Source organism: Phragmites australis, chromosome 4 (genome assembly GCF_958298935.1).
Source record: "Phragmites australis chromosome 4, lpPhrAust1.1, whole genome shotgun sequence".
NCBI lineage: Eukaryota > Viridiplantae > Streptophyta > Magnoliopsida > Poales > Poaceae > Phragmites > Phragmites australis.
The window spans coordinates 25,308,160-25,320,971 of record NC_084924.1 but is presented as its reverse complement, the minus strand read 5'-3'; positions in this window follow the sequence as shown (position 1 = coordinate 25,320,971).

The window sequence follows — 12,812 nt, the reverse complement described above, 5'->3', positions numbered from 1 at the left end:
GAAGCTCATAAGTAGTCTTTTTCAAGATCCTGTGGACGTACAACCGGTTGATAGCATGTCATGAGGTGTTGATGGCCTCCACCCAAAATTAATCCGAGATCTTGTACTCATAAAACATGGTTCTTGCCAACTCAATGAGAATTATATTCTTCTTTTTGACCACCCTATTTTGTTGAGGGGAGTAAGAGGCCAAAAACTCATGTTTGATGCTTTTTTCATCAAAAAAGTCTTCAACTTGAGTGTTCTTGAATTTGGTTCTGTCGTCACTTCTTACTTTCTTGATCTTCACATCAAACTCATTTTGATATCTTCTTGCAAACTTCTTGATTATTGCTTGAACTTCACTTTTATCATGCAAAAATAATACCTAAGTGAAACAAGAATAATCATCGACAATAACTAAACTATATTTGTTACAGCCGATGTTTATGTAGGCAATTGATCCGAACAGAACCATATGGAGAAGTTCTAATGGTTTTATGGTTGTCATCATGTTCTTGGCGGGATGTGGAGCTCTAACTTATTTTTCTGCTTGATATGCACTACAAATTTGATCTTTCTCAAAATAAATATTTGTTAGTCTTAGGATGTGCTTCCCCTTTAAAAGTTTAGACAAAGTTCTCATTCCAACATGAGCTAGTCGGCGATGCCATAACCAACCCATGCTAGGCTTAGCAATTAAACAAGTCTCAAGATTTACTTTATCCGTTGAAAAATCAACAAGATAGAGCATACCGTTCAAACGACCGGTGAAAGCTACTGATGAGTCATCCATTCTAGAGACAGTCACACCCTCATTAGTAAAAAGACAATTATAGTACATTTCATAAAGTTGTGATACAAACAATAAATTGTAGCTTAAGGACTTAACAAGAAGTACATTGAAAATCGAATGATCATTTGAGATAGCAATTTTACCTAGACTCATTACCTCTCCTTTCACATCATCACCAAATACAATCTTTTCATGTGATCCTCTATTTTCTTCAAATGATAAGAGCGTACTCTTCTCTCTGGTCATATGATTTGTGCATCCACTATCAAGTACTCAACTTGTTCTACCAGAAGAGTATGCCTACAAAACAAATTAAGTTTTTATTTTAAGTACCCAAATCTGTTTTGATTCTTTCATGTTAGTCACAAGAACCTTTAGCACCCACACATTTCTTTTCACAACATGATCATTCGTGTGGACACCAATATATAGAGCAACTATATTACCAAGGTGGTTTCTCTTAAGCAGAGAAGAGGCATAGAATGTAGATTGAGGTGCATGGCCTTTGGATTACTTGGTTTGTGTGTTGAGACCAACTTGATTGCCACCCTTTATGAACTTGAGGCACTCCTTGCCATTTATCACATTGTGTCCATTCTCCTTGCCTTGGCTCTTATTATATCCAAGTCCTCTCTTATTCTTAATTCCTTGACAACTAATGGTTTTGTCGAGGACATCCTTGGATTGGTAAGTCTTGATGCATCCATATTTTACTAAGGCGTTTAGCCTCTCATTTTCCTTTTGTAATGTTTGCACGGGCCCGGGACGTGGCTGTGGCCTAGGACGATGCAAGCGGTAGGGAAAGGGAGGGGAGGGAGATGGGTTACACGGGGCATGCGGGAGAAGAGGAGGGAACAGGCTGAGGCAGGTGAGAGAGGGGTTGGATCGTGACATCGAGAGGAAAAAGGGAGAGATGGGCTGAAGGAGAGAGGGAAAGAGATAGCCGAGGATTTTGTTTTTTTAATTTTTGTTTTCTTTGCTTATTTCCTTAGCTTTTTTCTGTATTCCATTTGATTTGACAAAAAGGAACACCATTTATATTTATTTAACATTTTTATTGAGAAAAATTTATTTTTGCAAAATTTGGATTGTTAGAAACGCTTTGGGCTGATGTGCTAATTGTATACCACTGTGCGATGGTGAAAACTTACTCTACAAATGGCTGGTTCTAGTGGTCTTCCATTCCACACGCGCATGAATTGGATAACGAAGTAATCCGTACCTGCAGTAGAATGAATTATAACATTTGCGCTTCATAGAATGAATTATAACATTTGTGCCTCATAAATGAATTTATTATAGTGAGATCAAAAGCAAGTTACAATGATCAATTCGAGGAACATCAAGGGAGAGAAGAAAGAGCACAAATTCCCGCAGCTTGGAACATCTGGAGGGGGCGTAATCTCCAGAGACCTTCAAACAGAATTCTTAAGGTGCGCTGAAACTGAGGCAATGCCAATTACAAAGCTGTTGTCGGATTTCCATAACAGTGTGGTCGGACCTAAAGAAAATATAGCTTAGCCTCACAGGCTTGTCTTGTAGATACTGATTCCTTAGCTTCAATAAAAAGGCAGAATTCCTGCAATATGCTAAAATAAATATTTTAGAAAAATAATATTAAAACAGTCTTGAAAGGAGCATCATATATACAATTTCAATTCCAGGAAGTCTTATAATTGCATTAGGAATCTATACAAATCTGAAGCTAAATCCTACCCTATGCTCACTGCATCATCATGAAATTGACTGGCTGACACAAGGCACATAATCTGAAGTACATCTACCGGCCAACACTCTCAGTCACCTTCAAAATCTTGGTGTCACTGCGGAAAGAAATATTAAGAAGCACATTTATGCATCCAAAGTCGAATCTGGTAACCTGTGCATTCATAGTTCTTAAAAAAAACAATGCTATTTGAACATTCAAAACCAGTTTGTGCCAAAACTCAACTGGCAAATCATTCACAATGTAAATGGACTTTTTTTTTGAAGAACCAACTTAACTTGTTGAATGCAACCATATGACACTATAAATGTCAAACATGTAGAAATTTTACGTAGTGCTGGCATCCATCTGCTCTGATGAATTGGAATAATGCTAATTTATTGTCAAACAAAAAACAAAATGACCAGGCAGTACAGATCGAAGCCTGAAGGAGATGTACATGAACAAATCGACTACATGTAGTGGCTGTCTAGCTTAATACAAAAATTTAAGTGAATTCCACTACATGGGTTTAGATTCTCTGTTTTTTATTATGAAGTGGCTATATATCTTAAACCTGATTTTTTGTTCATTTCAATATATTTATATGCCTGATTTTGTTCGTTTCAACATATTTATATACTGAAACTAGCAAGATTTTCATAACACCTAGTCTATGATCATACACGCGCATAGAAGTGGTTGGCTATATTACTAAAGAGAATTCTTTGTGTGCCACTGAAAGAAAACAAAATTCTCGTTTTATCACTAGAAAAGTTATGATCCCTCCTAAGCCACTAGTTTTATTTTTCGCTTCCGTCCGTGCACCTCAAACGGCTGTTAAGTTGTGTGGGGAAAAGACAATTTTGCCCTCATTGGCATCCATTTGAGGTGGCACCCCTAAACCTTGTTGATTTCTCATCATCGATTCCGCTGACTGCCGCTGCAACTCGCAAAGGACAAAGTTTGTGTGCTGCAGTTGCATGGGTGGGTGTCGGTTCTTACTCTGAATAGCTACTGATTGCGTCGTCCGCTGACCGGGCTGGATGCCTAGTGCCACTGGAGCAACCGTAGCAGGCTGAGAGTTGGAAAACCGATCGAGCATTGCCACCATATCATACAGTCCTTGCTTAGCCTTGATCTGCATGATTGGCACCAAAGGGCAAGCCATGTGCTGGTTTGGCACCTGAGAAGCTTGTCTTGAGGAAATAGCCATCGTCGACACTGCATGAGCTGCGGTGGCCAGCTTGATCCAACGTGGGCAAATTTGTCTTTTTCCACACAACTTAATAGCCGTTTGAGGTGGCAGTGCCGGAAGTGGCACAGATAGAAGAGAAAAATAAAACCAGTTGCTTAGAAGGGATCATAACTTTTGTAATGAAAAAACAAGGATTTCACTATCTTTTAGTGGCACGCAAAAAATTCTCTCACATTACTAGTGATCAATCAATCGTATCTTTATATATATTCCAGCAAACATAACTTTTTTGGAAGAACATGCTGCCTATTCAATAGCTCAACATATAACTACAAGGCATATCTCAGTGACTCGGGCTCTTCTAATTTTTTTTTCCTCAACTGAAGCCACGTGTCTTTGTAATAACTAGTTACTTTTGGATTACAATATAGAATGACAACAGACAAAAGAATAATTCAAAAAGTAAAGGCGCCATCAGGATACAAGGCCCTCTCTTAAATTGTATATTTAGGATTTTTTAAAAACTTGATCGAAGAACCAGCGTTCGCTTAGTATTGATTCAGATGATTTTACCTGAATGGAACCAGTCATTGGTCATACTGCTACATTATTAACAACTGAACATTGCCACTGTCAGCCCATAATTTGCACTCGATAGTGAACGGAACCAAGAAAAACAAAAATAATAAAAATAATTTATCATGCCACAGAAAAATGGAGATACTTTTTTACGTCACATTTAGAACAACGATTCGGTCTCCAATAAATATAAACTATAATCATTTGAAAGTATTTTCTATTATGAATCTACTAATATCATTTGTATGTGACAAATATTAATACTTTTGTATACATTAATAGTCAACGTTTATAAAGGTTGTCTGCACGTATCCCTGAACGTCATATATTTGAGAACGGAAGAAGTATATTAGAATGGAATTAAACAGCATGTTTAAAAACACGTTCTACTGAATTTCTTGGGCTCGTTGCTAAGGCTTACGAGGAATTTATTGAAGGCCTTCATAAGATATGGCAAATGGACCAAAAATGCCTTCATCACGGTTACCCTCTACAACATGGGGCCTACGCAAAAAAGAAAAGAGAAGAAAAAACTGAAACAGAAGGTATGCATTTGCACCTAAGGAACTTCTCTGTTCAACTACATTAAATTCCAACTTTGCACCAAAATATTATTGTCACACTAATTTACTTCTCATATCGTCTAATACTACTAGAGAACCGACCATATATATCGGCTCATCACTACCAGTTCGTAAGACGGACGGAAAAATCAGCCAATGTAGATTATGAAACAACAGTGAAAAGAGGCTTCACTGCCGGCCATTGGCTCGTCGGCAGTGATGCCTGTTGTAGCTTTACTGCCGGCTGAGGGCACCGGCCAGCAGTGATAGATGGACATCACTGTCGGCTAGTGGTATGAGCCGGCAGTGATGGTGATGTGTACAGTATAAAACTATGGTCCTCTCCTTCTTCAAGCCTGAGCATAACAGGAGCTCGATTCTTGCTCGGTGATGATCATTTTTTATCAACTAGTTCTTGGGAGCTTAAAAATTAACCATGAAATTAAGGTATGTAGCAAACTCTAATGTTATTTTTTATTTAATTAATTAGCAAGCTCTAATATAGAAACTTTAAGTATGAGCATATTTATTTTTATTTTTAAGTAATTAGAAAAATTAGTCATGATATTTAAGTATGTAGCAAGCTCTAATTATATATTTTTTATATTTTAATTAATTAGCATATTCCAATAAATAAACATTAGTTATGATCGTATTTATTTTTTATTTTTAATGAATTAGAAAATTTAGCCATGATATTTATATATATAGCAGCATCCAATTATATTTTTTTATATTTTATTTAATTAGCAAGATCCCTACTTATATTTTTTATATGTATGTAGCAAGATCAATTATATTTTATATATTTTATTTAATTAGCAACATCCTTAATTTATTTGTAGGTGATTGCAAAGTCTTATAGATATTTTGATTATGGATTTATAATAATGATATAATTGTAGATGGACAGAGAAGAATCATTTGTACTTGCAAAAGATGTTATGCAAGTCTTCTATGTAAAGGACTCGGACCCCGCAAACAAGGAAGAGCTCCACGTGGTTTTTTAAGGAAAAAGAAGGATTATCAGAGTAAAGAATATCATGTGAAAGATATTATGCAAGTCTTCTATGTAAAGGACCCGGACCCGACTAACAAGGAGGAGCTTCACATGGTTCTTCAAGAAAAAAGAAGGATTATCGAAGTGGAGAATATCATCGACGAGAAAGACTATAATCAATTCGACGCGCTACATCCTTTTGGAGAGAACATCGACCTAGGTCTCATAGAAGACACCAACGAACCTCCCTATGTACACCGTGATCAATAATGAAGAGGCAATCATTAAGCCAAATTAAGTAGCTTTATTTGCATATTAATAAAGGACATAAATTACTATGTATTAATAAAGGACTAATTCAATTTGTATATGGTGGAATGTGTCTTTATTATTGATTTACATTAGATATATGTATGAGCATATTTATTTTTTATTTCTAATGAAATTTAGGTATATAGAAAGCTTCAATACATTTTTTTCATTAAGTAGCAAGCTCCAATATAGAAATTTAGAATGAATTAGAAAATTTAGCCATGAAATTTAGGTGATTAATTAGTAGGCTTTGTCAGTGTAATAGGTAAGGGGGTGCCCATCAGGCGGGCCTCACGCTGCCGAGTGTCAGTCGGTGAACAAATATCCTTAAGACCACTACCTCACCTTGCAACTAGGACAGGGCTCATGCGACTAGTCCCTTGATCATAGAACAAAACCCTACGACCAGCCTCTGCTGGTCGCGGGGCAGGTAGTCACATAACCAGTTGAATCACATTTAATGCCACGTACTCAAGTGTTTTCCTTCCTCAGGAATTGCCTTTCGGTGAGCAAGGTCGTGGGTTGGGCACAATGATCCTTTCAGTGAGCAAGGTCATGGGTAGCCGTGGATGGCGTCGTAGGCGAGCATGACGATGTTCGGTGGATGGGACAGGGCGTGCAGGACGACCAAAGTAGGGCATGCGTGCCAATCCTTCATCATGATGAGCTAGGAGTAGTTAGTTGGCTTCATTAGATGTAGGTCTACCATAGAGTTTAGCATGGTCCACTTGTATATGCACCTTTTTTTCCTATTATATAAAGGGGGAGGACCTGTCTTGTAGGATATCGAAAAATATATTTTATAACAAGTTCATCCAATCCATAAGAAAATACACAGATCATATGACTATTATCCCATAGGAAGCTTGAACCTAGATAAAATCCTCGTGTTGTTGAATCCATTAAATCCAACCCCAAGAAGCGTTGATCAACGCATCCATCGATCGATATACCCCGAATTCATTGTCAGGGATTATCCCCCCGATAGTTAGCGCGCCAGGTAGGGGCGTATTTTTCATGTTTTCTTCAGATTTGGAGACTGGTTGTGCTACCCATGTCCAGATCCATGACGGCCGCTGAGTCCCATGTCGAGGAGCCCGACCGTCGTGCGGTTTTTGTCATAGGGTACAACCCAAACGAGGCTGATGTGCTCCAAGCATGTGACACCGAGACAGAGTCAGAGGATTCTGAGACCGAACATGAAGTTTGCATGGTGGCCCATGCAGCCGAGGGCAACAAAGACTCTCGTGTTGCGAGAACCGGAGGTGAGCCCCAGGCTGTAGGCCAAGAGGGAAACCAGCCCGTCGCTAGGCATGGAGGTGATCCTATATTGTCCCAGCAACTGCAACACAACCTGAAGGAGTGCCCACTCGAGATTGAGACCTTGGCGACGGCGTCTTCATGGCCATCGCACTGCACGTAGAACACGAGCATTGGGGGCTCCCCCCTCATGATGTCTCACTGCTCCACGATCAGTAGCTCGACTACGAGGCCATGACCCCACACAGAACCTACAGGCTACGCAACTACTTCTTAGCCACCCACCGGTGGTGGTACCAAAGAGTTCACCGTAGTGCCATGGCTGCGCGATCTCGCCCTCTTAGGGGAGACCGCCCAGTGCTAGACCATGGCAACTGCCACCCCATCCACCACAAGGAGTGGTCAAGGTGGTGGTCGGCAGGGTTCGTAGTGGACTTTGCGACAGGAGGGAACTCGTGCTCCCTCACTAACAGGGAGTACGAGGAGACCCCATTGTGTTGGGACAGTCCACCTATAGACCTGTGTGACTCGCTTCACCACCACAATCTCCGTGACATAATCCGGGGCCAGAGGGCAACCTGAAAATAGGAGGACTGTGCCCGACGAGAGTAGGAAATGGGCAAGCGGCCCTGTCACTCACCTTCCCCTCGCACGGAGACGTCGGGCTCCTCCAACCCTTCGCTAGGAATGCGAGATCGTCGCTAGTGATATGCTAAGCTTCTTGGATGCCCGTTCAAGGTACCATCAGATTAGCATGTATATGGTAGATGAGGAGAAAACTGCATTTATAACGCACTTTGGGGTCTTTTTGTATGTAAAGATGCCTTTTGGTTTGAAAAGCGTCGAAGCCACTTACCAGTGATGCATTTAACTCATCCTTTGATCGCAACTTGGTAGAAATGTCGATGTATAGATGGCGTGGTCGTAAAGACTAGGACCAAGAACGATCTGATCGCGGACCTCTAGGAAACGTTCGACAACCTTTGGAAGTACTGCATGAAGCTAAACTCGAAGAAGTGAACGTTCAAAGTCCCATCAAGGAAGTTTCTTGATTTCCTCATATCCAGTCGAGGAATAGAAGCAAACCTTAACAAGATCATAACTATCGATAAGATGAGATCCTTGACCAGGTTAAAGGAAGTCCAGAAACTGATAGGGTGTGTGACATTTGAGCATATTCATCTCAAGGATTGGAGAGAAGGGGTTGCCGCTCTTCAAGATCATAAAGAAAAGCGAGTGCTTCCTGTGGACACCAAAAGCGGAGGTGGACTTTCAAGATCTCAAAAGATACCTCTCTTCCCCTCCTATACTAATCACTCCTTGACCTGACGAGGAGCTCCTACTCTATGTTGTAGCTACCCTATAGGTCGCGAACGCGGTCTTGGCCGTCGAGCATGAAGGTCTTCAGCGATCAGTCTACTATGTTAGTGAAATCCTACATGACACGAAGGCTCGGTACCCTCAAGAACATAAGCTATTGTACACCATGTTGATGGCCTCTCGTAAAGCTCAGGCACTACTTTTAGGCCCACAAAGTCAAGGTAGTCTCCTTGCTCCTGATTAGGGAAGTCCTTTACAACTGGGATGCAGGAGGGAGAACAATGAAATACACAGTGGAGCTCGAGGAGTTCGATATTCAATTCATCCCCTAGACGGCCATCAAGTATTAGGTGCTAGTCGATTTTGTGGTCGAGTGGTCATCCTTTGAGCCCGAATAGGAACATGGACCAAACGCGGAAGAGCACTAGACCATGCACTTTGACATGTCATTCACATTAAAGGGAGCGGGGCTGAAGTGGTCTTGACCTTACCAACCAATGACACCCTCATGTATGTAGTTCAATTATGTTTTTATGTCACTGACAATATTGCATAATATGATGGCCTCTTGTTCGGAATGAGAGCAGCCTCCGTATTTGGTATAGAAGCCCTGCTAGCGAAAGGGGACTCGCTACTGGTTGCAAACCAAGTGCAAAAGAAGTTTTTGTACTGTGACCCAACAATTGTGGCATACCTCGCTGAAGTGAGAACGCTAGAATGACGCTTTATCGGTTTCAAGGCCAAGCATGTCCTGCGTAGTGACAACTTCCTCGATTCTTGTGCACCTGTTCCAATCAGAGTCTTTGAAGAAAGACTCACACGACCATCCACCATGGTCTCAGGCTAAGATGAAGGGTATGCTTTACTTGGAAACGGAGCACCTGAGGAAACACCTTTGGAGGAAATGCCTTCTTTGGTGCACTCCTCGGGTGGCCATCATGTGGTAGTCCAACTTTATTTAGGTATGACATGGATGGATCAGATCTTAGCATACCTTCATAATCGAGTGATCCTTAACAATGATGTGTCAGTAGAAAAGGTCATGCGACAAGCCTGCAGATACTCCCTGGTAGAAGGACGCCTCTACCGCAGGGGGAGCAATGGCCTTTTACTGAAATGCATCACTCAGGAAGAGTAGAGCACCCTACTCTCTGATATCCACAGAGGCATATGAGGTAGCCATGCTTCATACCGCATTCTGTTCAGAAAAGCATTACGGCAAAGATTCTATTGGCCCACGGCCCTCCAAGATGCTTACAAGCTGGTGAAATGATACGACTAGTGTTAATATCAAAGCCAACAGACCAACCTAACAACCCAAGCACATCAAACTATACCACTGTCTTGGTCTTTCACTATCTGGGGGCTTGATATTTTGGGGCCATTCTCTAAGGCCCCTGGTGGTTTTGAATTCCTATTCGTGACGGTCAATAAATTCACTAAGTGTATTGAGGCCAAGCCACTCAAGAAAATCACTATTGTGACAGCGAAAGTTCTTACAAAAGCTGGTAAAGTGTTTTGGCAGTCCAAACTACATAATTACAAACAACATGACTCAGTTCGTTAGTAGTGCTTTTATAGACCACTGTAAAAAGATTGGGACCAAATTATGCTACACGTCGGTGGCACACACCCAGAGTAACGGGCAGATTGAAAGGGCAAATAGGATGGTGCTGCAAGGAGTCAAAACTTGAGTCTTTGATCGGATTTATAGCTATTTGAGATGTTTGGTGGACGAACTCCCTACAGTACTCTAATCGCTACGATCGACCCTCAGTGGAGCCATGGTCGAAACTCCATTCTTCCTAGTCTTTGGCACTGAAACAATGCTCCCCTCTGAGATTGCTCTCCGGTCTCCTTGAGTAACCAACTACTCGGACGATGACCAGGTGGCTCAGTGGGAGGATGATATAAATCTGATCGAAGAGTTCTACAAATTGCGCTCTAATTCGAGCAGCCCGATACCAATAGAGCCTCAGGCACTACCATTACCACAAGGTGGGGAAGTGGACCCTAGTTGTAGGCGATCTTGTCCTAAAGAAAATCCAAAATAAGGCAGGCCAGAACAAACTCTTCCTTAAGTAGGAAGGGCCCTACATAGTAGTCAAGGTTACCCGACCTGGTGCAGTCAAACTAGCCATGGAGGACGGCTATGAACATCACAATTCATGGAATATAAACTAGTTGTACAAGTTCTATGTGTAAGAATGCTCAAGCACGAGCCCATTTTTTTTATTTTGTAGGATCTCCCAAATAAGATTGCACTGCCCTCAGCTTATAAGTTTTCCCAATTCAAAGGTCTTGCCCTACCAGACACTCTATTTTGTAGGATCTCTTGGACAAGACTAAACTCCTTTGGCATGTAAGGTTTTTCGATTCAAAGGTTAGACCGCCTAGTTGGTAGCCCTTCTCCTGACCAAGTGGTCGGGGGCTAGAGTAATGATGATTAATGTTCTTTTTCATGCTCATAGATTGCCTTTATATGCAATTAGATTATTTTGCATCTTCGCGCATTTTGTGAGTACCAAGTCACTTAGAGGGGAAAGAAAATTGCCGCTCGTGCAACATCAAGGGTGTGGGCGGCCAGAGGAAAAATGGCCAACTAGTCACAAGTCCCAATTCAGGTCGGGCACTAGTCGTCACCGAAGGGCTTGTCGTGCTAAAAATTGTCCTAGGCACCACAAACCAAACTAGTGAGTGTTAGGGAAAACCTTGGGCCCCACTAGGAGTATCAAGCAACCATAACCTACTCTCCACATGAGCACAGGAAAACAATTTTAGAAACGAGTCCTTGGGTTACAAAATGACTTCCTGTGTAACACTCGGGAGCTAGTTCTAAAAATCTGTTCAGTGTCCACTGGATCCGAAAACCCTTCTCAACGGTTCGAACTAGACAGTCCAAATAAAGGAGTGAGCTATGAAAACATATGAATCTACAAGGTTGTGAAGCTCCTCTATGGTCTTCCGAGCACCGATGAAGCCTTCAAAGACTGTCAGAGCAAGGTTGAGATCTGGAAAGTGCTCGCTGACATAGACAAGGGCAAGACAAGCGTCGTAGACTCCAACCTCGAGTAGGTGGTCGCCAAAGGTCTCGTGAAGCCTCTGCTCGAGCACTCCTATCTCCTCAGAGGCTGCCAAGAGCCAGTGAATATGACCAGTCACAGTGTCTTTGGGAGTTGGGCAAACTTGAACATTGGCAGACCAAAGCAACAAGTCTAAAGGGGAAAACGCCCGAATAAGGAAATCATAGAAGTACGCCTTCCACTAGTTGTTTTCCCTTGTCATCTACTCCAGGTCCCTTTGTACCGCCAACAGCTGCTCCTGACAAGTTGATTGAATAAGCAGATCGCAAAACACGCAGAGGTTAGTTGGTCGAGTCTTACTTGCCTAGCCTGAAACTACACGTGACTTAGCATGTGGTAGGGCTAGCACACCTCAAAGAATGCTCTGCAGATTCTCTCACTCGATCATGAACCTAAGTTCACACTCGGTCATCGCTTCCTAACTACGCTGGTTGATGGAATCATCAATGAGGGTGGTCGTGGGTTAAGAGCAAGCAAAAGGGATAGTTAACGTAGAAGCACTATGATCACAACAACAACACAAGACCGTCAAAGAAAGAAAAAACTTCGTTCAAATATATTACAAGCCTAAGGTACAATATCATCTATTGTATTATCTCCTTCCTCATACAACATCATGGCAGCAGCGTCTGCACGTAGTGCCCCAAGCAACAGCAAGAAAAGCATATAAGGAGGGGTTCATTATGGCTAAGGCAGCAAGAACATGTGTGTTTGTGTGTGTGTGAGAGAGAGATCCAAATTGGACAGAGATGAGGGAGAGTACCTGCACCAACCCAAGGTCCGATTCACACGTCAAGCAGACAAGGAAGAATACTGAATACACCTCCTCAATCCCCAGCCCCTCTGTCTTTGGGGTCCCTCTCTTTCTCCAAATTCATACACACCCAAATAAAGTGCCTTCGGTCCTGTATGGATTCATTATACATCATCGAAGGGAGGCACATGGAAGGGAGAGGAGAAGCACAAGAGAAGGATGGCCGAAGCCTCAAGGGGGTTGTCGATGATATTGTTCGCTGG